At 48.5% G+C, this 26,633-nt stretch overlaps 1 pseudogene; it reads left to right on the top strand.

Moving 5' to 3' along the window:
• The first annotated feature begins 13,681 nt into the window (after positions 1-13,681).
• Positions 13,682-13,994, top strand: LOC147668988 (dynein light chain Tctex-type 1 pseudogene; annotated as a pseudogene).
• The last annotated feature ends 12,639 nt before the right edge of the window (positions 13,995-26,633 follow it).

The following is a 26,633-nucleotide window of genomic DNA, read 5'->3' as shown; positions in this document are numbered from 1 at the left end:
TAAATGTCTGTTCCGGTTCCTCTTCGGATGTATGCCTGGTTGAGCTGAAGGGACCGTAGAAGATGATGCTCCTGGCTCCTCTTCATGTGGGCCAAGGGTTTCACCCCGGAGGCTCAAAAGAGAAGAGAAGAAGGAGCCGTCAGAATTGAGGTTTCTAGTTACTTGTGTGTTTTTAAGCCCGACACCACACCACAAAGTGCTTAAGAAGATTCTCTTGGTGTAGGAAATAGTCTTTGTTTAGTGCCTAGGGAATCTATTATAGTGATGATTGGGGAAAGGACATATCAAAAAGGTTTCTAGTTTATTGTTATTCATACCCCCCCAGTCTCCTTTCACATAATCCCAACCTACAGTCAAGTGCCAAAGGTGTACCCTCTTTGTTCTAATAAAATACTAAACATAGCTCCTCAGTTCAAGGTAGCTTTTATGCCCTCTTAGTTCAGAAAATGTATCAAAACATGACTTCAAGAGTTACTGCTATTCTTAGGAGTCTCACTCAGACATACACGTTCCTGCCACCCTTTTAGAGCACTCTATCGGTATCTAAAGGGCACGAGTTGTGACATAACAAGACCTCTCCGCCCTGACCCGTAACCCTTTCTGCTTTACTACCCTCTGCCCTCCTTCCCCCCTCTGGTTCCCCGAAGATGCTGCCACTCACCGGCTCTGCCGCAACTCTCCTGAGTTGCGACAGCTCTCTCGCATCCTCTGGCGGACTCCACCATTCTTCACACCACCGCTCGTCCTGGTCGACGTCCTCCGCGGCGTACTCACTCCCGGGTTCGCCTCTGGTCTTCGGCTGCCAGGGTTCTTCGTCTTCCGACAAAGTTCCTGCTTCTTTCGTGCCACCGTTATGACCCGCCTCCTCCCTCTGTTCGTGTCCTTTCATTGGGTCCTAGAAAGCGCTTCCTGTGTCACTTCCGTCTACTTCCGGGTCATTGTTGGCTCCACACTGTGGGAGAACAGAACAGCGGCATGGATTTCTTTCTGCCACCGGATCCTGTCGATGTCGATGGTAGAGGGGCCCCTGATTTTCTACGGGTAGATCCGCCCATGATGCCACACTGGTGAGTCATCCTCACATCCCCTTTCCCTTGATGTCCTTCTACTAGGGTTCAATTATTGGAGAAACCTGAATAGGTAGTCCCCATTGCTTTGTTCACTTCCTTTCCTGTGTTTTATTTTTCACAACAATTTTTTATTGATCGATCAGGTAAAGGCAGGTATACAGTTCTCCACAATCAGGAGGTCACTGCAAAGTATCAACACATATATATCATTGTAGCCCAATCAAAAATAGAAACATTTCGCCCTAATCCCCCCATCCCACAGCCACCCAGAAACCCCGCTACCCACCCCTTATCCCTCCCTAGCCCTGTACACGTGATCATTTCAAGCCTCCTGTAAGTGCTATCTGTATGCCCGGCGCCATGCGGCACTCTAGGCCTGGCGTCCATCACTTAAATCCAGGTCGTCGTCAGGTTCTGCTGGGGGATCTAGATCCAAACCTCTGTAGTCTGCCCACCGCTTCCAGATTTTATAGTGTTTATGGGGGCAACCTCTGGCCTCGAACACTGGGCGCTCCAACCCCATAAAATAATCCAGTCCAGCCTTCCATGCACTCAAGGGGGGGGCTTGCTCATTCTTCCACGCTCGTGCCAAGTCCCGCTTGTCCACCACTAGGCCCAACAGCAAGAGATGACGTTTGTAAAAATTTCCACCTACCCCCTCTAACACATGAAGGAGACCCAGACGATGGGTGTGGGGGAGATCCCAGCCCAACACCTCCGACAAACAACTCCAAACACCATTCCAGAACCTAGTCAAGCCAGCACACAACCATACTGTATGCATCAGGGAACCTATCTCAGCTCTACAATGCAGGCAATCCGGGTATCCAATCAGGCCCGCTTTCCACAGTCTCTCCCGTGTATAGTAGGCCCTGTGCAAGTATTTAAATTGGATTAGTCGGAGTCGGACCGCAATAGCAGTCCCTCGTGGGGACTCCAGCGCCTCCCTCCAGTCATCTTCATCCAGGGGCCCTACATCCTTTTCCCAGGCGTCCCTCAGTGAGAGCAGGGAGGAGGAACAGTGAGTGACCAGCGTCTGATAGATGCGGGACACCTTCTTGTCCCCAAGATCACCATGAAAACCTTCGCCTCCACGGGGCTGAACTCTGGCAGCGACTCCAACCCAATTAGGCTAGCACGGGGAGTCGTCCGTTCTGCCACAATGGGGTCTCCGCCGTCAACTTTCCCCACCAACCCATCCGACGCAGTGCTTGTCTCCAAACCGCAAAAACTACTTGCGTAGCTGATGGCAGCCGCCGCCTGAGCCCGGCCGAGTACAAGATGGTATGTAACGTGTTATTCCCAATCAGCGAGCGCTCCAGAGCATATGCCGGGTCACCTCCATCCCCAATACCACCATTCGTTTAAGACCAACAGATGAGAGGCTTGGTAATAGGAGAGGATGTCCGATGTGGCTAGGCCACCACAATACGTGGATATAAAGCACGTGCGCAGCGCCACTCTAGCGGCACCCCCTGCCCACAAGAAGCGACCCAAGACGGAATTGACCTGCCGGGACCATTGGGGTGAGATTGGGTGCGGATGGTTCTGTAATTGATAGAGGAGGCGTGGAAGGGCGACCATTTTAAAGATCGCCGACCTACCATAGATGGTAAGCACCATTCGAGACCAGGTTTTAATGTCCTTTTGGACCCTCTCCCACACCGGCATTACATTACGCTCCCACGAGATCATCGCGGACTCGGACAAGAGCACTCCAAGATACAATACGCCTCCGGCCGCCACTCGCAAGGCTGACGCCCACGAGCCCGCGTCTGCCCCGTCACCCAGCACCCATAAGGTGGACTTACGCGGGTTAAGGTAGAGGACCGATACTTCACCAAAGATACGCATTATCTTCAACACTCGGGGGCCCGATCTATTTAGATCAGTGAGGAAAAAGAGGACGTTGTCCGCATAGGGGGAGATTCTATCGGTAAGGCCCCCCTCCCACACAAAGCCCCGTAGCTGCGCATCAATGCGCACCCAAGAGGCGAGAGGCTCCATGATCAATGCAAATAAGTATGGGGACAGCGGGCAACCCTGACGGGTCCCCCGGCCGATGGTAAACCTCTCCGAGATCGCTCCTGAGACACGCACAGACGCCGTGATGTCAGTATATAGAAGTCTGATATAGGAGATAAACACCGGGCCCAAATTAAGATGAGGCAGGAGCGCGAACAAATAGGTCCAACTCACCGAGTCGAAGGCCTTGTCTATATCCGCCAAGAGCAGGGCCGCCCGCTCTCCTGTGGCCCTCATCGCGTCTATGGCTGTCTGTGCCCGGCGAATGTTGTGTCGTGTTGCCCTGCGTGGCATAAAGTCCGCCTGATCAGGGTGGACCAGATCGGCCACATACGGGAGGAGACGGTTCGCCAAGGCCTTAGCCAACAGTTTAGCCTCGAAGTTGAGTAATGATATAGGGCGGTACGAGTCGTGACGATCAGGGGGCCTACCTGGTTTCTGAAACACCACCACCTCAGCATGACGCCAGTCAGCTGGCAACCTTCCCACTTCTCGCGCTGCCTCCAGCGCGGTCCTGTAATGGGACCCCAATTAGAGATGGAATTTCTTATAGAATTCACAGGGGAAGCCGCTCAGCCCGGGTGCCTTCCCTGTGTTGAGCTGGCCCAGTGCATCACCCAGTTCCTCCGCCGTGAGGGGAAGGTCCAATGCCTCTCGAGTCTCAGTAGAGACTGTCCTCGGGGGCAGGTCAGCGATAAATTTGTCAATCGCCTCAGCTGAAAGGCAATCCTGCGGCGCATACTGCTCCGCATAGTAAGTGGCGAAGCTAGCTGCCAGTGCCGCTGGGTCCGTAACGGTGACACCGTCCCCATCTGTAAGCCCAGGCAGGGCAAGGGGCTGCAGGGTATGCTGGCACAGTTTATGGAGCATAGTACAGGATTTGTCACCCCATTGATATAACCTACTCCGTGTGGCCAACCACCCCAATCGAGCCTCATCCAGCAACACTGACGCATAGGACTGCTGCGCCTGCAGAAGCAGCCGCACAGCCACTGCGTCGTCCTCCTCCTGACACCATCGCTCCAGAGCCTCCACCCGAGCTGCCGCCTCCACTATAACTTCCCTACGCCTGCGACGGGCTGCCGCACACCACGCAATATCAATTCCCTTCAAAGTAGGTTTCATGGCTTCCCAGACAACTGTTGGATCTGTGCCTTCCACTAGATTTTCTCGCCAATAGTTTGCAATCGTACCACGCATGTGTTGCACATAGTCAGCTTGCTGAAGGTGCCATGAGGACATTCTCCATTGAAAAGGCTGCCTCGTCCTACGTAGGTCAATCACCACGGCCACAGGGGAGTGGTCAGACAGTCCCCTAGGTAGAATATTAGCTTCCCGCACCCTATCCAGGAATCCACAAGGCACAAATATGTAATCCAGCCGGGAGAAGGAACCATGGACGGCAGAGACATATGTGTATTCACGGGCCCTGGCATGCATGTGTCGCCAAACATCCGCCCAGCCCCTCCACCATAGCACGCAGCCGAGTAGGGGCCACAGCAGCAAGCGTCCCCCGCACCCTCCGACGGTCCTCATGCGTATCCATCACGTCATTCCAATCTCCACCTAGTACTGCTAGGGAATCCAGGATTTCAGCCCATATTGCAAACAAACGCTCAGCCAGGGACCACTGCAGGGAAGGGGGGAGCATAAACACAGCCAAACACAATTGATTCCGTGCCTACTATCCCCTGAACAAACACATAACGGCCCTGGGGGTATATCCACTGCCTTTCGTGCATGTAAGCCAGCCTCCGATGGATCAGGATGGCAACGCCCCTGGAACCCCTAGAAAACCCCGCATGATAGACTTGTTGGTATCCATATCTTTGTAGACTTAGCACTTTCATCCCCATCATGTGAGTCTCTTGTAATAATAAGACATCTGCCGCATCCCTCTTACCGCACCGCAATATCGCACCCCCTCTTGATTTTGTCCAGCATCCCCTAACATTCCAACTTAGTATACGTAGTGACTCCCTGGGGAGCCCCGGGGTGGACGCCTCAGCCATGATCCCATGAGATCCAACACAAGAACGCCCTGCACCAGTCCCAGGCGCACAGCACATCACAGAGCAAGGCACCAAAAGTCGCTTGTACCCCCCACCAACAAACCCAAACCCCACCCCTCACCTGCCCCCCAAATGAACCCCTCAACTCCCCATCCCCCGTTCCATGCCCCCCACCCCAATACCTCATAGAACACTGAAGTATCTATCGCGGCATGGGCAACCTCGGGCCCAAAACAGAGCGCCCAAGGCCAACCATACCAATGGATCCCAATTACCCACTGAACAAACGAACGCCCCCCAGTCAACTCCCACTTACGTAGGAGGCAGGTAGCCCCTATAGAGGAGCACCCCGAACCCCTCCCTACAACCCCACACTATGCCAAAATAACAAATTAGTACTCAGCATTCACTCATCAGCACAGTAGAACACAGCTGTACAGCTCCTCTCAACTGGAGCTTGCGGCATCAGTGGAGAGATATAGTTGCCCGCAGTCTCTCAGCGGCCTTTTCCAGAGTGATCGGAGTCAGTAGGTGCAGCAGATTGAGTTCCACTTCGAGAATTAGAGCGTCTCCGAGATCTAGACCTCCTGTTCCTTTTGCCTCTGGCATTCTGGTCCCCCCGGTCCTGCGATGGATCTCTCGAGTGGCCCGGATCCAAGCCCGGTTGAGCATGTGGCCTGACTCTCACCGTCTCATCAGTCCATTTGAAAGCGTCCTCCGGTGTCTCAAAGAAGTGAGTTCGTGATTGGAATACCACCCGCAGGCGGGCCGGGTAGAGCAAGGAGTATTGACTCTTCAGGCCTCGAAGTTTCACCTTGGCGGCAATAAAGGATTGCCGCTGTTGTTGTACAATTCTGGTGTAGTCGGGGAAGATCATGTTCTTTTGGTTTTCAAAGAGAAGGGAGTCTTTGGCCCTCGCTTCCAGCAGAATAGTGTCCCTGTCATGAAAGTTCAGGATTCTGGCAATCACTGGTCTGGGCCGCTCTCCCGCTGGCGGCTTCTGCGTCAGGGCCCTATGAGCGCGTTCAATCACAAAACAGCGGGAGAGGACATCTGGGGGAGCCAACTCTCCAACCACTGGGACAAGAACTGTTCCATATTTCCCTTCTCTCAATCCTTCGCGAAACCCACAAAGCGAAGGTTGTTTCTGCGCGCCCGCCCTTTGGCATCCTCCACACGAAGCGCTAGGCCCTTTCGAATGTTTTCCATCGCCGCCATTTTCTGCTTCAGGGTCCCAACATCATCCTCCACCACCGAAATCCTAGATTCAGCCTCCGTAATTCGTGCCACCGCGTTGCGCAGGTCCTGGCGCAGCAGGGTCACGTCCGCCCCAACTGCCCCAATCTTGGCATCCAACATGTCCCTGGACTGGGTTATTGCCGCCATGAGCGCCGCATTATCAGGTCCCGACCCCTGTCCACCCGGCGCCCCGGCCCCCCACTCGGTCCCGTAAACTTGTCGATGGGTCCTTGCTTGGCAGGCCCACTCCCCCCTCTGGTCATGGTCGGAGCTCACCCCGGGCCACCGCCCTCGGAGCGGACGCGGATCTTCTCAGCGGGGGTATCCCTCACCTCCAGCAACAGCCGAAGGTACTGCACAGGAAAGTCTTCCCTGCCCCTGGCGCACACTTCTTGCACACTGCTGCTGTCCGTTACCGGGGGGGCGCACACCGGGAGGTGTAGGATCACACCCCTATTGTAGGTGCACAGTGCGGCTCAAGCCAGGTCCCGGCCCTCAGCTTTCGGTCCGGACCTCACTCCACCGACGGCCACGTGGCTCCGCTGTCTCCCGGCCACTCGGTGTCCTCGTCTCACCGCTGAATGGCGCCGGACCCCAACAAGCACCGTCAGCTCCAATTCCCTTTCCGCCCTTCGTTAGCACTCTCAGAGGGGACCCCGGAAAGTCCCTCACTCACTCGGGCCGCCACTCCCCCATCTTCGACCCCCTTGCAGGGCCTCTCCCGGACCGGGCGTGATACTCGTCGGACCGCTCAGCGTTCCCTCCACTCACAGGGCTAGGAAGCACTGCAACGCCGTGTCCAGATTATCGGTTGGTCCCCATGTCAGAGGTCTCAGCTCCGCCGGATTCTGTGCACCGCAGCCAGGGACCACCAAACTCGAGGTCCCGGTCGCACCGCACCAATGTAGGCCTCAGCTTCCCCGGGGCGTTTCCAACACGCCGGACGTCTCAACCTGCCCGGTAACTTAGGTAGAAGAATTGCCCAAAGGTCCGCTGTCAATGAGAGGCGCCGGGCCCAGGATGATTGATGGCGCGGCCCGCCCGCGCGGAGACTCCCCGACCAGGAGGTGCCAAAATCGAGGCCCCGCTGCACTTCCCCGGATCAGGCCGCGGGCCGTCCCTGCTGCTCTGTCCGCGTCAGAAGATCCGGGGACTCAGCACTCGGTACCAGAGGACTCTTCCCACCTTCTGCCACAAGTGCCCCAATTGTGGTCTGCAGATCGGGTCCGGGGGCCAGGATAAATCGACAGATAAGTGTTGGGCTGGCGGGAGCTCTAGAAGGCTGCGACCACCATCTTCGCCCCCGTAGCCACACCCCTTCCTTTCCTGTGTTTGGTTCGGAATCGGTAAGGTTGTAAGGAAAGTAAGTATGGGCGAATTTTGAAGATCCGCGAATTTGCGCGAAATCGCAAAAAAATCTGCGAATTCGCTGATTTTCCCACGAACTCGCTGATTCTTTGCGATTTGCATCTGCTCAAATGGAGTATTTTCTACTGGCTAATCAGTAAGTGCTACCTTGTTGGGTAAATGTAAAGTGCTTTTCCTATACTGCAGCTGCATAAAGGGCCAGAAGATTTGGCTCCACTGACCATATGTGCCTGTCACTTTGCCACCACAACAAAAGGCGCCGAGGTCCCTTGAGTGAGCTGTCCATCATAGTTGGGAAAGAGCGGGAAGACGTTTGATACCGCTAGTGTGTGGTGCAAGGCTTCTATGCGTGTCAATACCTCTTGTGTATAAAGGGTCAGAGAGCGAGCAGGGCAGCAGGTGAGGAGAAAGCAGCCTCCTGGTCACAGGAACTACACGGGGATTGCGCTTGAGAAACTCAGGGATGCAAAGACCTCCCTCTGGTTTTACAGCTAATTTTCAATGGCAGATATGTGGTTAAAGCACACTTGCCCAGCCTCAACCGTCCTCACTAATGTTTTGGGCTGATTAAAAACTTTGATGAATTTGAACTTTAACTCAGGCACCTGCTATATCTGTAAGTGCTTCCTGTTGAGGTTTAGTTTTTGGCCTACAGGAAGCACTTACAGAGATAAGGCAGGTGCCCGAGTTGAAGCTAACTTTTGTAACCATTTTAGAATGGCGCCGGCAAGCTGCCAGAGTTGAAGTTGCAACTAAGCAACTTTAACTCAGGCAGCTTGACAGCGCCATTCTAAAATGGTTACAAAGTTAGCTTCAACTTGGGCACCTGCTATATCTGTAAGTGCTTCCTGTTGAGGTTTAATTTTTGTGACAGGACCCTTGTGCCAGAATGAATTCTGCCCTGCATAGTTATCCACGAAGATGCCACCGTTTTGTGCAATACCTCTAGTCAACTGGAGTACTTTCTACTGGCTAATCGGTAAGTGTTACCTCGTTGAGTAAATGTATGGTGCTTTTCCTACACTGCAGCTGCGTAAAGGGACAGAACATTTGCCTCCAGTCACCGTGTGTGCCTGTAACTTTGGTCCCTTGAATGAGCTGGCCATCAAAAAAAATAAAAAATATGCCCGCGATCGAATTTGCGAATTTTGCGGCAATTTCGCGGATCACGAAATTTGCCAAAAATCTGCAATTTTCGCGAGCGGAATGGATTTTTGGCCCATACTTAAAGGAAAGGAACCATCTGAGGACTCTCTCGTTATGACCTTTGTTCCTAGCTTACCACTCAAGTGGGGCATGGTCTGTATACAACGTAAACTATCTACCTTTGAGGTAATACCGCAAGGTATCTATGGCCCATTTAATGGCTAATGCTTCCTTCTCTATAGTTGCGTAATTATTTTCTCTGGGAAACAGTTTACGGCTGATATACAAGATGCGTTGTTCCACCTGGGGTATTTCCTGGGACCTGATCCGAAGCGTCTGTTTGTAAGATAAATGGGAGGGAATAGTCCGGACTGGTCAATACTGTATCTAAGGTTAGGGACATTTTCAGGGACTCAAAGGCACGGTATACAACCTTTACAACGAATCTTTTACCACGCACTACCATTACAACGCATTGCGCTGGGGGCGCTCTAGGATAGGGAATAAGTTTAATTTACTATCCAACACCTTCCCTAGTGTCCACGGGGACTGGAGTTGGAATAGTAAATTAAACTATTCACTATCCAGCACCCCAAAGCGCTATGCGTTGTAATGGTATGCGTTGTAAAAACCGCATTGTAATGGTATGCGTGGTAAAAGTATGCGTTGTAACGTCATACATCCCAAAGGCACGTAAGACCTCCGGGGAGGGATGTCTGAGTATTTCTTCCGCTTTCTCATTTTTCTGCAGTAAATTCGTCAATGGGGCTGCAGTTTGTGAGAACCTAGGGATGAACCGACGGTAATAGCTGAGCAAACCTAGAAAAGCTCTTAAGTCCTTCTTGAAGGGAGGAAAGGGAATCTGGGAAATGGTGGTTGGTTTAGAGATTTGAGGTCTTATCACCCCGTCTCCTAACAAATACCCCAAGTACCTAACGGTTTGGGCAGCTAGATGGCTTTTCGCGGATTTTTAAGACCGTGTTGTCCCAAGATCTTTACCACACTGGATAAATGTAAGATATGCTGTTCCCAGGTATCACTATAGATGATTATATAATCAATGTAAGCACCTGCATATCTCTCGTGAGGTTGCAACACTATATTCATGGCTCTCTGAAACGTTGCTGGGGCCCCATGCAATCCAAAAGGTAGCACTTTAAATTGATACAACCCATCAGGGGTGGAGAAGGCGGTTTTATCTTGATCCTGTGCCCTGAGGGGTATCTGCCAATAGCCTCTGCATAAATCTAGAGTGCTGATGTATTTAGCCCTGCCTATCCTTTCAACCATTTCATCCACCCGAGGGAGGGGATAGGTGTCAAATTCTGAAATCTTATTGACCTCTCTGAAATCGATGCAAAAGTGCACCGACCCATCTGGTTTGGATACCAGTACAATAGGTGAGTTCCACTCGCTGATGGAGGGCTCAATTATGTCCATTTGCAACATTTTTTTTATTCCTTCCCTTATTGTTTGTCGCCTAGCCTCAGGAATACATGGGTTTTGATAGTATGTTCAATAAGGGTTGTCCTGCCGGGAGTTATTGAGAATGTGTTCTGTAGGGGCTTTAAAATCTGTGACAGGCTGTCTTGTAGTGCGGGAGGTAACTCTGGATCCACACACTGGTCAAACAAGGGTGTCTGAACCTCCGCCATATTAACAGTTACTGGTAAGGGACCCTCCCACTTATTTAATAAGTTGATGTGATATACTTGAGAGGTGTGTCTGACCGGATCTGTTTCTATGCGGTAGGTTACAGGAGTTACCTGTTCAACTGTGGTATATGGACCCTGCCACTGTCCCAGCAACTTGTGATTTGAGGAGGCCATCATAAGTAATACCGGATCCCCCACTTGGAGTGTCCTATTTTTAGTGCCTTTTCCATGTTGAGCCTTTTGAGCCACCTGGGCTCCCTCTAAGTTGTTACGTACAACAGTCCTGATTTGTTCAAGGTGAGTACGTAAATTGAGCACATATTCAGTCTGGGGTTTAGAATCGTTGGGTTCTGATTCCCATTTTTCTTGGGCCATTTCTAACAAGGTACGTGGTTTGTGACCATACAATAATTCAAAAGGCGAATAGACGGTGCTTTTTTGCTCTTTGCAACGGATAGCAAATAAGGCCAAGGGTAACATGTCTACACATTTCCGGGATTCCAAGGCTAACAGTTTTTTGAGCGTTGTTTTTATGGTGGCGTTATACCTTTCAACTAATCCGTCTGTTTGCGGATGATATGCAGACGTGCAGATTTGTTTTACTCCTAGCTGGGTACAAACTTGTTTCATTACTCGGGATATGAAGGGTGTGCCCTGATCAGTCAGAATCTCCTTTGGGAACCCTACTCTCGAAAAGACAGTGATCATGGATTTTGCTATATTGTTTTTATCGGGTCGTCTCAACGGTATAGCTTCGGGGAAACGAGTGGCGTAATCCACCATAACGAGGACATATCGACACCCGCAGCGGGAAGGCTATAAAGGACCTATTATATCCATGCCTACTCTACAAAATGGCTCTTCTATAATTGGGATGGGTTGTAGGGGTACTCTAGGAGGATGATATCTGCTGTTTCTTTGACACACCGGACATTCCCTACAATGCCTCTTTACCTGTTGATATATTTAAGGCCAATAGAACCGCTCTAGAATCTGTTTCTCTGTTTTCTCTGTCACAAAATGTCCTCCTAATAGATGGCTGGGAGCTAAGTATAACAGCTTTTCCCAGGAGAGAGAGCAACCAGGGTATTTAGTAAGCCATTGGTCCTACAACGAGAGGTAGGCCAGTCTCACAAAAAAGCAGCAAACACCTGGTCAGTGAATGGTCTGGTGTTTTAAAAAAAAACAATTGCAGTCAGAAGTGTTTGAAGTGTGAGCGGGTGCAGGACCACACTGGGCGCCAAAAGCAGCCCTGGCAAATTTTGTCAGACTATCCTCCTTGATGCATGTAGCAAGCAAGCTCAGTGAGAACACCTGACTACCAAAAGAATGGTAAAGGAAGGTTCTCACTCGAGGATTGTTTTTTTGAAAATTGCAAAAACAGTGCGTTTGAATTTTTTTTTTGCGTTGTCGAACCTTGTCCAACCATTGAATGGATGGATAAATACTGGAGACAGGGCTCCAGGGGTCGATGAATAAATAGTTGGATGGTGAATAGTGGGCGAATCAATTAATGTCAGAATGGATGACACTTACTAAACACCTTTAGCTACGTGCAGCAAATGGTCTCAACGCACTGACCAAGGGCGCTCTGTTTTTCATTTTAGCTTCCGCATAATAGCATCACCCTCGCCTAACACTACTACCGTTAATCCTTATTAATTATGAAATAGATCTGAAGACTTTAATACAGTACACTAATTTAGCACCTCAAATGATTAAACACAAACCACTAAGCTTTGATGTAAAATTGGAGAGAGAATGAGATACCCACTTAGTGGAAGAATTGCCCGAAACCGTGCATCAATCCCAGCTACTACTTGACCACATCGTGGGATCCTAGACAATTACTTTTTCTCACAGTGCCTCTTTTCCCTTTGTCATCACATGAGAGCACCTCCAAATACATCAGTTCAGATCAAGCGCTGCACAAAAAGCGAAAGACAATAGCGCTGCACAAAAAAACAAAAGACTATAATGTTACTATAGTAACACCCTAGGCTATGTATAAAGGACAAAAGACAGACTTCCTCTTGGTTCACTAGTTGCATTGATGTCAGGGTGGTGGTGGAAGCATGAATGATTCTAAATTGATGATTAGAATCTGTCATTTCTAATTCAATGTTATATTTAATATAGTAAACTCAAATGGGTTGCAATGATCACACTAAAAAGACAAATAATGTTTTACATTAAGAGCCGTTTACATGTATATACTTGACTACACCAGCCAAGCAGCAGCACGGTCCTCCCCCTTCGACCCCGCTCCAAAGCCCCGAAGGTCACCACTGGTGGCAACCATGCAGTGTGATTTATCAAGCTACGCAAGGCCACTTTGTGCTGCCCTGAGTGGCTTGATAAATCTTGGATAACACAACGCAGCGCAAATCAATGCATTGTGCTACTCTGCCCCAGGGAGGCAGTCCATGGGTGATGCGCTGCTGTTTACACGCAACAACCATGGATTTTGTTGCATTCCCAGATTTGCCATTGCTGATTGACCTGGGCATGGGCCGAAAGGTACCCCTTCAGAGGGGAGGTGTAACAAGAAGAAATATATTTTTATCTCCTTGTTTTTCCCTCTTTCTATGTGCGTTGCATCCTGCAGCACACATAGAAAGAGAAAAACACCTAAGTGGATTGCTCCTGTGCAGGAAGGTGGCCCTTTCTGCACAAACAAAATTCTGCTTACAACGCAGGTACCCTTGAACCATGGTGCAAGAGGAATCACTCACAGAATATCGAGAGTCAAAATATCGACCTACAGAAATATCGACGCAAAAATATCGAAGTCAAGAATATTGTCATCCCATCTACATAAGTACAAAAATATCGGAAAAAATATTGATGATAATAATACCATTGTTAAAAATATTGTTTTTTTTAAGTTACAAAAATAATGTAAAATAAAGTAAATAATACATATAATTGAAATAAACATAGTTAAAAATATTTTAAAATGTTTAAAAATTATAACTAATATAAAATGTGAAAATTAATTAAACATATACATATAATAGATAATTGTGTTAAGCGTGTTACCTGGTGATGATTTGTGTATATTGGTCTTATATTTATGGTTATTGTTTTAAGTATATCCTCCAATCAAATTAATAGTTTAGAAGTAATTAATAGTTTCTTGGTAAGGGGCTACCGCTGGCTGAGGATGGACGAGTTTCAGACCGCAGAAGAGTCCCTAGAAAGTGCCATTGGCGGCAATGCCTACCAACATAACAAAGTTAACCAGTGGACTACAAATGTAGTTGAACAAACTCTGAGTCAACATATAAAGCTGGGAAAACCTTTCAAATACATTGTGACCTGTGTAATTATGCAAAAGAATTGAGCCGGACTGCATACAGCAAGCTCGTGCTTTTGGGACAATGGCACTGATGGAAGTTGCACTGTGAGATGGGAAAATGAGACTATGTACTGCATAGTCAGTGCCTTTGGACTTGGAATCTAACAACCCACTGCATAACAGTACTCTCAATTTTAACATCTAATTGCATATCCTGCACATAAACCTCAGCAAGCGTTTTAACTATTGCAAAAAGTATTATGTTTCTATTATGTCAACATCCACAAATATAGAAATGTGATTCTTTAGGTCATGTGACCTTTACATTTGACCTTACTTTGTATTCCAGCTTTCCAAATACCATTGTTGCCATGATACTGTGTCTTAAAACCTTTTCAGCCTAACTTATTCTAAGGTGCTAAAAAACTCAGATTTGCTGCAATGTAAACACTCTGTTTTAAGATTTAATCTCTGGAATGACAAACTGCACTCAAAAACTAATTTCCTCACTTTTTACTTCTGTTAGGATTGATATAAATTATTGTAGGCTCTGGATTTAGATCTAACCTGAGCACCGAGACCGCTCTTCTTGAGGTTACTGAGATTGTGAAGGTGACCCTCGATAGGGGTGGAAAGGCCCTGCTTATCATGCTTGATTTGTCGGCGGCCTTCGACACCGTCCCCCACGACCTCCTCCTAATTAGACTCTGGGAGATTGGGCTGCGGGGCACGGTGTTCGCATGGTTTCAGTCTTTTTTGGCCGATCGGACACAAACGATCTGGGCTCCCCCTTTCTCCGCCCGGATGCCGCAGCTTGAGGTAGGGGTCCCGCAGGGCTCCATACTGAGTTCTTCCCTCTTTAATATCTTCCTTACACCTCTTGCTGCACGGGTGGAGGAGCTAGGGGCCCAGATCATATCCTATGCGGATGACACACAGCTCCTGTTCACTTGTGACAGGGGCTGTGACTTCGATGGAGCAGCCATTCGGAAGTGTTTGGAGTTTGTGTTTGACTGGTTCGGGAAAAATGGCCTCAAATGCAACTCCGACAAATCCGAGATATTGTTCTTTGGCTGTCCTGCAGACCCACGTTGGAAGCTATGGTGGCCTTCGGCCATGTCTCCCCCTGCCAGCGATTCTGTCACAGCAAAGAACCTGGGTATGATGGTCGATAACACTCTTTCCTTTAAAACCCAGGTTGCTGGCTTGACTGGGAAGTGCTTTGCCATCTTAAGGATGTTGCGCAAGTTTCTGCCCTATTTATCTTTGGAGCATAAGAAAATTACGGTGCACGCATTAATTGGCTCGCGCCTAGACTACGCCAACATCCTTTACTTAGGTCTTCCTGAGTATCTGCTGACTCGTCTGCAGATAGTTCAAAATTCTGCAGCCAGGGCAATCTTCGGTTTAACTAGAAGATCTAGGGCCAGCAATCTCCTTGTCTCTCTGCATTGGTTGCCGATTCGTAAGCGTATCTTCTTCAAAACCCTAACTACAGCTTTTAGGGCGCTTCACAATTTCGGCGCTGAATATCTGCAGAGAAGGGTCAATTTCTATCTTCCATCTAGACCTCTGAGATCTGCTGCCCAGGCCAAGGCTATCGTTCCAACAGTGAAGCGTGCTCGCTGTGGAGGTCGCTCCTTTAGTTACCTTGCACCCCGCCTCTGGAACACACTGCCCTTGACGTTGCGGGTGTGCACCAATCTCTCGGTTTTTAGGAAAGGACTTAAAACCTATCTGTTTGCTTTGTAATGCTGTTATGGTTAATTCTGGTTATGTTTTCTGTTATGGCTGTTTGTTTGCTGCTGGTATTTGGTGTGATGATCTTTAGCGCCGGGACGCTCTTTGGAGCAGCTGAGCGCTCTACAAAACAAACAGTAACATAACATAACATAGGCAGTAAAAAATGAATAGTTTACTAAGCAGTGATATGATGTTTTTTGAAAAAATGCTCTTGCATGAAATCTTTTTGAATACCTTTTCCCTTTTTGTACTGTATAGGCACTAGTCACTTTAAAATGTAGCACTAAGGCAAAGTTCCTTTAAAATATGTAGTACTTTAGCACCAAAGCACTTTATTCAATGAATTTTAAATTGAATGTTTCTCTAATTTTAGGATTGTCTACATTTTGGCAGAATTAGTGAAGATCATGGGTGCATTAAGATGTGTCTAGTACAAAATCTTTAAACTTTGTTGTTGGTATTTTACCAAAAACTTGTTTGCAGTTTGATTTTGAAGATATATAAAAATTTGAAATTATGCAATGTTTGCTACGTAACAAAGTAATTAAGTGACTGCATGATATTGTTTTAGACCATTTATAGATTTCATTTTTTAGATTTATAATTATAATTTTTTGGGAAGTTTCATGGTGAGCATACAGATTTAAGGATTAAGAAAGTGCATCTAGGCTAGCTTAGGAGAGATTAAATAAAAAGCATTTATGCAGTAACTTTTGTTTTAATGGCAAAATGTTGATACATTTATAACTACTGAAATAATTGGTTTTACCATTTAAGCCGTTATTATATAAAACCTTCCTTTTCAGTTGTCAAACTCATTGGAATGTATTTAAACAGTTATTGGTATTTCTTCTATTGCTATTAATAAATTATGCACTAGCACTTTAAAAATGGGTAATGTTGTATGCATGGTCAGGTGACCAAGGCCGCTTGGACGGCCGAAATGCATCCTGACATTCGTGCTTGAAAAATAAAAATAATGCTGCACAAAAGTTTGGTCTGCGCCCGTGATTCCGCGTTTTAAGCGGTAAAGGATTGCGAGTTGGTGCTAATATAATAGATAATATATATATACTTACTTAATAATATTTTTTCAAAATTATTTTATTAACTTATAAATTGTTTGAAAATATATTATAAAATACAAATACATCTATACCCATAAAACAATAATATAAATAAAAATTAAATAAATATATATAACTAATTAAAAAAATTACAAAGATTTTTTATCGTTTTAAAATTAATTATATTATGCATTAACTAAAATAATACAAAAAATATTAGACAGCAGAGGGAATAAAAGTACTATTCCAACTCTAAACAGTGCAACAGTAGGGAAAACGTTGGATAGCGTAGGGGTAAAAATTACTATTCCCACTCCAGTGAGTTCAACAGTAGGGAAAGTGTTTGATAGTGTAGGGGTACCATTACTATTCCCACTCCAGTAAGTGCAACAGTAAGGAACGTGTTGGATAGCGTAGGGGTAAAAATTACTTTTCCCATTCCAGTGAGTGCAACAGTAGGGAAAGTGTTGGATATTGTAGGGGTTAAAATTACTATTCCCACTCCAGTGAGTGCAACAGTAGGGAAATGGTTGGATAGCATAGGGATACAAATTACTATTCCCACTCTAGTGAGTGCAACAGTAGGGAAAATGTTGGATAGCGTAGGGGTAATAATTACTATTCCCACTCCAGTGAGTGCAACAGTAGGGAAAGTGTTGGATAGCGTAGGGGTAAAAATTACTATTCCCACTGCAGTGAGTGTAACAGTCTGCAAATTGAAGGATAGCCTTGGGGTTAAATTGAGATACTTATTAATTACATATTTTTTGTAAAATAAATAACATATTAATAATTAATTAACATACAAATTAATAATAAATATCCATAAAAATGAAATATTTACCTAAATCACATTAAATTACTTCCCACCCTATTCCCGTCTAAACGCACAACCCGCTACACATAAAAAGTAACACAATTAATTTAATTATCAACTAATCAAATCATAAAATTAATTACCAATGAAAAACTAACAATAAATAAAAAATCAATACCAATTAAGAAAAATTAATAATTACTTAATTATAATAAATTACTTTCCACCCTTATCCCCTATAAACCCACACACCCCTACACATAAAAAATAAAAAAAATATTATTAACCATTAATCAATTAATAAAAATGCATTACCAACTATTAATTAATTAACAATAAATGAATAATAAATACCAATTTGATAAAAATTAAAATGTACTTAATTATAATAAATTACTTCCCACTCTATTCCCCTATAAACCCACAACCCGCTACATATAAAAAATAACACATTTAGGGGTCGATTCCGATTCGGGAAACAAATCCGTACGACGATTCGAATTCATAGGCCTTTCCGTACGAATCGTACAAATCCGTCTGAATCGCGTAGTACGATCCGTAGGAAAAAAATACGTCTGAATCTTTACGAACTGTACGAAAAGCAAGGGAAAATCCGTACGATACGGACCCTGAAATTGAACCGTACGAATTGTAAACATGCTGTACGACCCGAAAAGTACGATTCAGACCGGGGAATCAGAATGTGATTCGTACGGAAAACGTTGTGTATGAGCTGCGATTTGTACGGTAAACTTCGTGTATGAGCGAGCCACAAAATCAAATACGAGACAAACTCACAGTGAACGAAGCGCACGCGAACCCCACTTAAAAATGTCAGGTATGAGCAAGCCACTAAATCTAAAGCGAGACAAACCCACACTGAACGAAGCGCACGCAAACCCCGTAAAACCGTCGCATATGAGCGAGCCACAAAATCTAATACGAGACAAACCCCCACTGAACGAAGCGCATGCGAACCCCGTAAAAACGTCGCGTATGAGCGAGCCACAAAATCTAATACGAGACGAACCCACACTGAACGAAGCGCACGCAAACCCCGTAAAAACATCGTGTATGAGCGAGCCACAAAATCTAATACGAGACGAACCCACACTGAACGAAGCGCACGCAAACCCCGTAAAACAGCACAAGGAGGTAAAAAAACGACCTGTACCGCGAGAACGTTACGTTGGACACACAAATAAACAGAAGCAAATACAAGTAAACAAGCCATACAGAACCAAGCGGACACTGTAAAACAGCACAAGGAGGGTGAAAATGACTCACACAACACCACAAAACACGTCTCCAGTGTACAAACCATGGACATGAATGTCCTAGCCTGATCCAAACAGGCAAACAGAGGGGCTAACTCAGAACCACCTCTTATAACACACCCACCAAAAATTCAAACTAAGCCCCACCCACAAATGGACCAATAAAAAGGGCCCCCACACACAAACCATGATCCTTTGCAACAGACCCAATTTGCAAGAGACACTGACAACACACCACCAACTTCACACATCCACCTTCACACATACCCCCAATCACATTCAGACCCAGACCCCCCCATTCACATTCAGACCCACACATCCATATCCATACACACCGTCACCCCACACCATGTCCGCACAGAAGAATCCAAAGTTCACAAAGGAGGAGATGGAGATCCTTGTAGATGAAGTCATCGGAGTCGAGCCACAGCTGTTTGGCGCATTGGTCAAATGGACCAGCATAGCTGAGAAAACACAACTGTGGGAGAGGATAGTCAATAGGGTGAATGCTGTTGCATCCATCAGACGCACAAGTAAGGAGTGCCAGGCCAGGTGGTACGATCTGCGGAGGATGATCAAACGGAAAATGGACGAAGAGTACCAACAGAACCAGCACACTGGAGGTGTTGGTCCCCGCAGACCAGTACAGTACTAGCCCTGGGAAGAGAAGGTGATGGCCCTGCTACCACCGGTGGGAGTACACGGAACAGAAGGAGTCGTAGAGCCTGGTGAGTACACAAACAACTCATGTAACATGGGGGTAATGGCATCCACACCCCAAGTACAAAAAATGCCTGCACCAACTCCTAGCGCCCACTGCCCAGTCAGGGCCCAGTCAGGGCCGGACTTAGTCCATCATGCTTTTGAAACGGTGACATTGTTCCAAGTGGCAGCCCCCTCCATTGGGTGGGAAGGGTGCAAGGGGGTATCCGAGAAGGGTGCAAGGTAGAGGGGAGAAGGGTGCAAAGGGGAGGGCAAGAAGGGTGCAAGGGGAGGGTGAGAAGGGTGCAAGGCAGAAGGGAGAAGGGTGCAGCGGGGAGGGCGAGAACGGTGCCAGGCAGAGGGGAGAAAGGTGCAAGGGGGAGGGCGAGAAGTTTGCAAGGCACAGGAGAGAAGGGTGCAAGGGGAAGGGCAAGAAGAGTGCAAGGGGGAGGGCGAGAAGGGTGCAAGGGGGAGGGCGAGAAGGGTGCAAGGCATAGGGGAGAAGGGTGCAGGGGGAGGGCGAGAAGGGTGCAAGGCAGAGGGGAGAAGGGTGCAAGGGGGAGGGAGAGAAGGGTGCACGGCAGAGGGGAGAAGGGTGCAAGGGGAGGGCGAGAAGGGTGCAAGGGGAAGAACGAGAAGGGTGCAAGGGGAGGGGAGAAGGGTGCAAGGGGGAGGGCAAGAAGGGTGCAAAGGGGAGGGTGAGAAGGGTGCAAGTCAGAGGGGAGAAGGGTGCAAGGGGAGGGCGAGAAGGGTACAAGGCAGAGGGGAGAAGGGTGCATGGAGAGGGCGAGAAGGGTGCAAGGATGAGGGCGAGAAGGGTGCATAGGGGAGGGGAGAATGGTGCAAGGCAGAGGGCAAGAGGGGTGCAAGGGGGAGGGCAAGAAGGGTGTGAGGGAGAGGGCGAGAAGGGTGCAAGGGGGAAGGTGAGAAGGGTGCAAGGCAGAGGGGAGAAGGGTGCTAGGGGGAGGGCCAGAAGGGTGCCGGGGGAGGGGGAGAAGAGCGCAAGGCAGAGGGGAAAGGGATGCAAGGGGGAGGGTGAGAAAGGTACAAGGAGGAGGGCGAGAAGGGTGCACGGCAGTGGGGAGGAGTGTGCAAGGCAGTGGGGAGAATGATACAAGGGGGATGGTGATGAAGATAAAAATTTGCCCACCCCTATAAACATATCTGTGGATGCCGATGCCCAATTTCCCTCATCCCATATGGCCTAGGTACACACTCATGCACCATGCTCAATGCACAGGGAGTGGGAAAGTACCCACAAGATAGCTGACACTGGGCCCTGGTGTAGGCAGCACAAGGCCCTCCTCCTGTGACCAGTGTAAACACAAACACCAGGACAACAAGGTCAGATATCTTGGACAGGAATCACAACCACTGTCATGGCAGCATTCTCCATGGGGGGACAGCCAATACCACGAGGGAGGCCCAGTTCCAAATCAGACTCCAACTACCATCACGGCCTTTCACACACACCCCTTACACAAACATAGCCTCTTGGGACAGGCAATGGAGTGCCCCACTGTCACAATGGCCATGTAACACAACGAAATCAGTACAGATCTGCTGAAGCATCCAAGCAAAAAATGCACGGTGCAGATTCACAAGCTCCTTGCGCTTCTTTCACGCTGCCATTGCGTCACCTTTGTGACGCAGCGATCGCACAAAAGTGGCGCATGATGCTGGGTATTTACAAGGTGACGCATCTGGGAGATGTGTCACGTTCTAAATCCCTGCCCCAGAAGTAGGTGTTCTGGCGCAAGGGGGGGGGGGGGGGTGGGTGGGCATTCCGGCGCAGCAACTCCTCCCAAAAGTGGCTGAGTGAAATCTACAAGATTTCACTCGGTCCCTTTTCAGCACATGCTGTGTCAAAACCCTTTGCATGCTTGAAGCAGGCGTAAGGATTGATGCAGCATTGTGCAGATAGGGCCCCACAGAGCATTGCTGAAGCTGCGTTACGCTGGTGACGCAACCCCAGCAATGCGCCACTTCTACAGCACATATGCGTGATGCAGCTGTGCCATCTTTCACCCATGGTGCTCCGAATTGTAAATGTGTTGCATCCATGCTGGCATAGCTGTGGTGCACAATGACTGGCGAATCCCTGCTGATATGCAGGGCTGTGCCAGTGATTGTAAATTTGCCCCCACATGTCAATAACTCCTGAGCACAGATCAATCTAACCCCACAACATACCCATCCACAAGTGAACATTGAGGACAATCCAAAGCATAGATAACTACCAGGTAGAACAGTGCCAACTACAATGTGTATGAAAAATGGATGTTGCATTAAATGACATTAACATTGTCTGTCTCTCACACCCACAGGCAACGTGCGGAATCTACCCCCAACAATGGGGGAGATGAATCACAGTCCCAGGCTACGCAGGACCCTGATCCCACCGACAGCGACGCCTCTCACCACTCCACGGATGACCCTGACCAACCTGGCACTTCTGGTGCCCAAACCCGTGCAGCAGCTGGATCGGACCATCTGCGCCAACCATCACCACCATTCCTGCCACATCCCAGCAGACATCTCGGAGCCCTTCCCTCAGTCAACAACTGAGCCAGTATGACAATGAGGGACAAGGTTGGCTGGGCACTCAGGAGGTGGCAGACAATACCACCACTGCCATACCTCAGGGGTCCCATCGACCCAATGTGCCCACAAGGGCAGGCCAGGCTCGTGTGTGCAGGGGTGGTGGGAGTGGTGCCAGGCGGAGGCATGAACCTGACCGGCCAGCTGTAGGGCTCGGTATGTCTCAACTACGCAACATCATGGAGGCATACTGGCGGGACACCAGGGAGATCAGCCAGGTAGTGGGGACCCTCAAAGAGATCAAAAACCTGCAGGCCGAGCAACACGCCAATCAACAAGAACACCAAGGATGGATGGAGGCAACACTGGCTGAGCTCCTGGCGGTGCAAAGGGAAAAAAGCCATTCACTCAGTTGGAACGCAGACAACATGGATCACCCTTCCTGTGTCACCAGGCAAAACACTTAGAAGCGAAGACCGCCACCAGGCACAGGGAGGGAGGAGGAGGAGGAATCATCCGACGTAGCATCCCATGCATCGTCAAGGCCTGCATATGAGGGTCCCCCACAGAAACGATAGTGAGAGGCAGCGGGCCATGCCCATCTCCCAGGTCACCTGGTCTGGCACCTGAACTTTGTGTGCAACAGCATCACCTCATTGACTGTCCTAATCTGCCACATGGACTTGCTGGTTGCAGTCTGAACAATGATGCCAAGCACTGTGGTCTGGACTCTGGTGACTCCAACTGCAAGGCAAACACAACAGGTGATGGACCGAATGTGGATCAATGTCACACACTCACCCCAGTCCAAAGATCTGGGCCCAAATCCATCGTTTTTTTGCACTCCACACCACCCTGGGTTAGACAATGGCGATATGCAAATCAGCTCTGACCCTGTGCCCCATGGGAACAGTCCAGTCCGAACTACAAAAGCCATGTCCTTCCCAGAACGGAATCAAGCATCCGAGGACCGGACCGGTTTCGAGGTAACACCTCTCATCAGCCCGGCTAGCTTGACTCCAGTGGTGTGGAGTGCCTGGGACCCACGTCTGGGCATCCCCAGCGCACCCAGGGCGGATTATGCAAACACAACAGGTGATGGACCGAATGTGGATCAATGTCACACACTCACCCCAGTCCAAAGATCTGGGCCCAAATCCATCGTTTTTTTGCACTCCACACCACCCTGGGTTAGACAATGGCGATATACAAATCAGCTCTGACCCTGTGCCCCATGGGAACAGTCCAGTCCGAACTACAAAAGCCATGTCCTTCCCAGAACGGAATCAAGCATCCGAGGACCGGACCGGTTTCGAGGTAACACCTCTCATCAGCCCGGCTAGCTTGACTCCAGTGGTGTGGAGTGCCTGGGACCCACGTCTGGGCATCCCCAGCGCACCCAGGGCGGAATATGCAAACACAACAGGTGATGGACCGAATGTGGATCAATGTCACACACTCACCCCAGTCCAAAGATCTGGGCCCAAATCCATCATTTTTTTGCACTCCACACCACCCTGGGTTAGACAATGGCGATATGCAAATCAGCTCTGACCCTGTGCCCCATGGGAACAGTCCAGTCCGAACTACAAAAGCCATGTCCTTCCCAGAACGGAATCAAGCATCCGAGGACCGGACCGGTTTCGAGGTAACACCTCTCATCAGCCCGGCTAGCTTGACTCCAGTGGTGTGGAGTGCCTGGGACCCACGTCTGGGCATCCCCAGCGCACCCAGGGCGGAATATGCAAACACAACAGGTGATGGACCGAATGTGGATCAATGTCACACACTCACCCCAGTCCAAAGATCTGTGCCCAAATCCATCGTTTTTTTGCACTCCACACCACCCTGGGTTAGACAATGGCGATATGCAAATCAGCTCTGACCCTGTGCCCCATGGGAACAGTCCAGTCCGAACTACAAAAGCCATGTCCTTCCCAGAACGGAATCAAGCATCCGAGGACCGGACCGGTTTCGAGGTAACACCTCTCATCAGCCCGGCTAGCTTGACTCCAGTGGTGTGGAGTGCCTGGGACCCACGTCTGGGCATCCCCAGCGCACCCAGGGCGGAATATGCAAACACAACAGGTGATGGACCGAATGTGGATCAATGTCACACACTCACCCCAGTCCAAAGATCTGGGCCCAAATCCAAGCTAGCCGGGCTGATGAGAGGTGTTACCTCGAAACCGGTCCGGTCCTCGGATGCTTGATTCCGGTCTGGGAAAGATATGGCTGTTGTAGTTCGGACTGGACTGTTCCCATGGGGCACAGGGTCAGAGCTGATTTGCATAAAGCCATTATCTGACCCAGGGTGGTGTGGAGTGCAAAAAACGATGGATTTAGGCCCAGATCCTTGTACTGGGGTGAATGTAAGACATTGATCTACATTCCGTCCATCAAATTGTTTTTTGTAATTTTCTCCCTGAGTGTACTGGGGTAGCTCAGACGTGGGTCCCAGAGCCTCCACACCACTGGAGTCAAGCTAGCCGGGCTGATGAGAGGTGTTACCTCGAAACCGGTCCGGTCCTCGGATGCTTGATTCCGGTCTGGGAAAGATATGGCTGTTGTAGTTCGGACTGGACTGTTCCCATGGGGCACAGGGTCAGAGCTGATTTGCATAAAGCCATTATCTGACCCAGGGTGGTGTGGAGTGCAAAACACAATGGATTTAGGCCCAGATCCTTGTACTGGGGTGAATGTAAGACATTGATCTACATTCTGTCCATCAAATTGTTTTTTGTAATTTTTTCCAACTGCAAGGCATCACCTCTCCCTCTGTGAACTTTGGATTCCCTGCATTTTTGTACAGCACCTATTACTCACGATTCAAGCACCTGACAGATAAATAAACAAAAAAATCACAAGGAAAATTGATGTTGCAGTCATTTTGCATGAGTCAACAACATACGTGTGGGGACATGTCAAAGTATGCCTGAGTGTGGAACAAACTCAAGCCAACCATACACTGGTATCTAAGTCCGGTCGAGGACACACATAGGTCACATTGTATCATCAAATACATATATGGAGTGCAAAACTCACCCATGATGTTTTGAAGCTGATGAGGGGGGGCTTGTAATACTGCTCGGACAAACAAGTTTTGAAGAGTATCATGAAGGCGTAGAGGTCATGGGTCATGTGGAGGTCCCCGGGGAGGGAGTCCCAGGTCTGTTTGGTTAGGTGGAAGAACTATCTCCTGCATGCAGTTGTTCAGTGGATGTGATAAATGGTGGCCAGGGCAACATTGGCTGGACAGAGTTGGGGCAATGGTGTGTGGGATGAGAGACGTCCATGGTCGTTTTTGGGTCTGGGGTTGTGGAGTGCCTCCTGAGTGTGGCTGCGGAGTCTGAAGGTGATCCTGCAGTTGACAGTGAGCCTATTGTAGGTATCTCAGGTGGACGGTCATGTGGCTGTGGCAGGGGATGTTGAGGATGAGGTGGTGGATGCACCCTGGATGTGTACAGTCCTCCTGGAGTCTGGATGTTGTTCCTGCGTAGAGGGCACTGCCGTTGTTTACCCAACTGGTGTCGTGGACCTGGTTGACTGTCTGTCTTGCCTAGGAGTGGATCTATCTGAGGATCATTTGCAGCATGCGGAGGGTGTTGCAGCATGAGGTAGAGATGGTGTTGAGTTGCATTGTAATTGTGAGCGAGGAGTCTGCGTGCGTGGCAACTTGGTGCTGGTGTGCCACCCAGGCCGGTGGGACACAAGGAGTTGTCCCAGCCGTAAGGGGACAATCCTCAGATGATGACCTCAGTCTTGTCCAAGTCCAGCCTCAGGTGGCTGATGTTCATCCATTCGTCAACGGACCTCATGCCTTCTTGAAGGTTGGATCTGGGAGTTGCTGGGTCTTTGCCGAGGGTGAGAAGCAGCTGTGTGTCAATGGCATAGTTGTTTTTAGGTATCAAGGACCCCCTGAGAATTAGATACAGTAATTCCTAGGTCAGGGATAAAGCAGCACATGAAATTTAACAACCTAGGCCAGGGGTCTCCAAACCGGTCCTGGAGGGCCGGATCCATGCCAGATTTTTTGGATATCCCCATTGAGATACATGTAGTTATTTTAAAAATCTGGCATGGATCCGGCCCTCCAGGACTGGTTTGGGGACCCCTGACCTAGGCAATTAATTCTTAACAATCGTAAAGTAAGAGACATGAGAAAGAAGATTATGTAACCAAAGATTCAATAGCTAGAAATTTATTATTACATTGGTAAAAAATGGTTCCCAAATACAATCAATAAAATAACATTACAAAAACTTAAAATCAACATTGTAAAAAATACAGTAAACAAAATTACAAATAGAGATTAAAAAGTGGCACAAATTAGTTCTCGACGCGCGTTTCGGCGACCAGCGCCTTCTTCTGGAGTAGCCACGTACTACAGTTTTTAAGTAATCTCAATCCTAGATGATTCCGTAAAGGTAGAGATGATAGTGTGCTCCTATCAATCAGGTGGACAATATTGGATCTAAATTTCAAATTTCTTCGAAAAAATCTGATTCAAACTGACGCTTATTTGCTGATATAATCTTATACCGGCTCGATATCTCACAACAGCTCAGGTGTTGAATTGCACAGATCTTAAGCTGTACGTATCAATCTTCGTAGTAAATGTGGGATATTTCAATTTCTAAAAGCGATGACAATTGTAGTTCAGTATTGAA

Source organism: Lissotriton vulgaris, unplaced genomic scaffold, assembly GCF_964263255.1.
Source record: "Lissotriton vulgaris unplaced genomic scaffold, aLisVul1.2 SCAFFOLD_2820, whole genome shotgun sequence".
Classification (NCBI taxonomy): domain Eukaryota; kingdom Metazoa; phylum Chordata; class Amphibia; order Caudata; family Salamandridae; genus Lissotriton; species Lissotriton vulgaris.
Note: the sequence above shows the minus strand (reverse complement) of the source record. Positions and strands in the feature narration are given on the sequence as shown.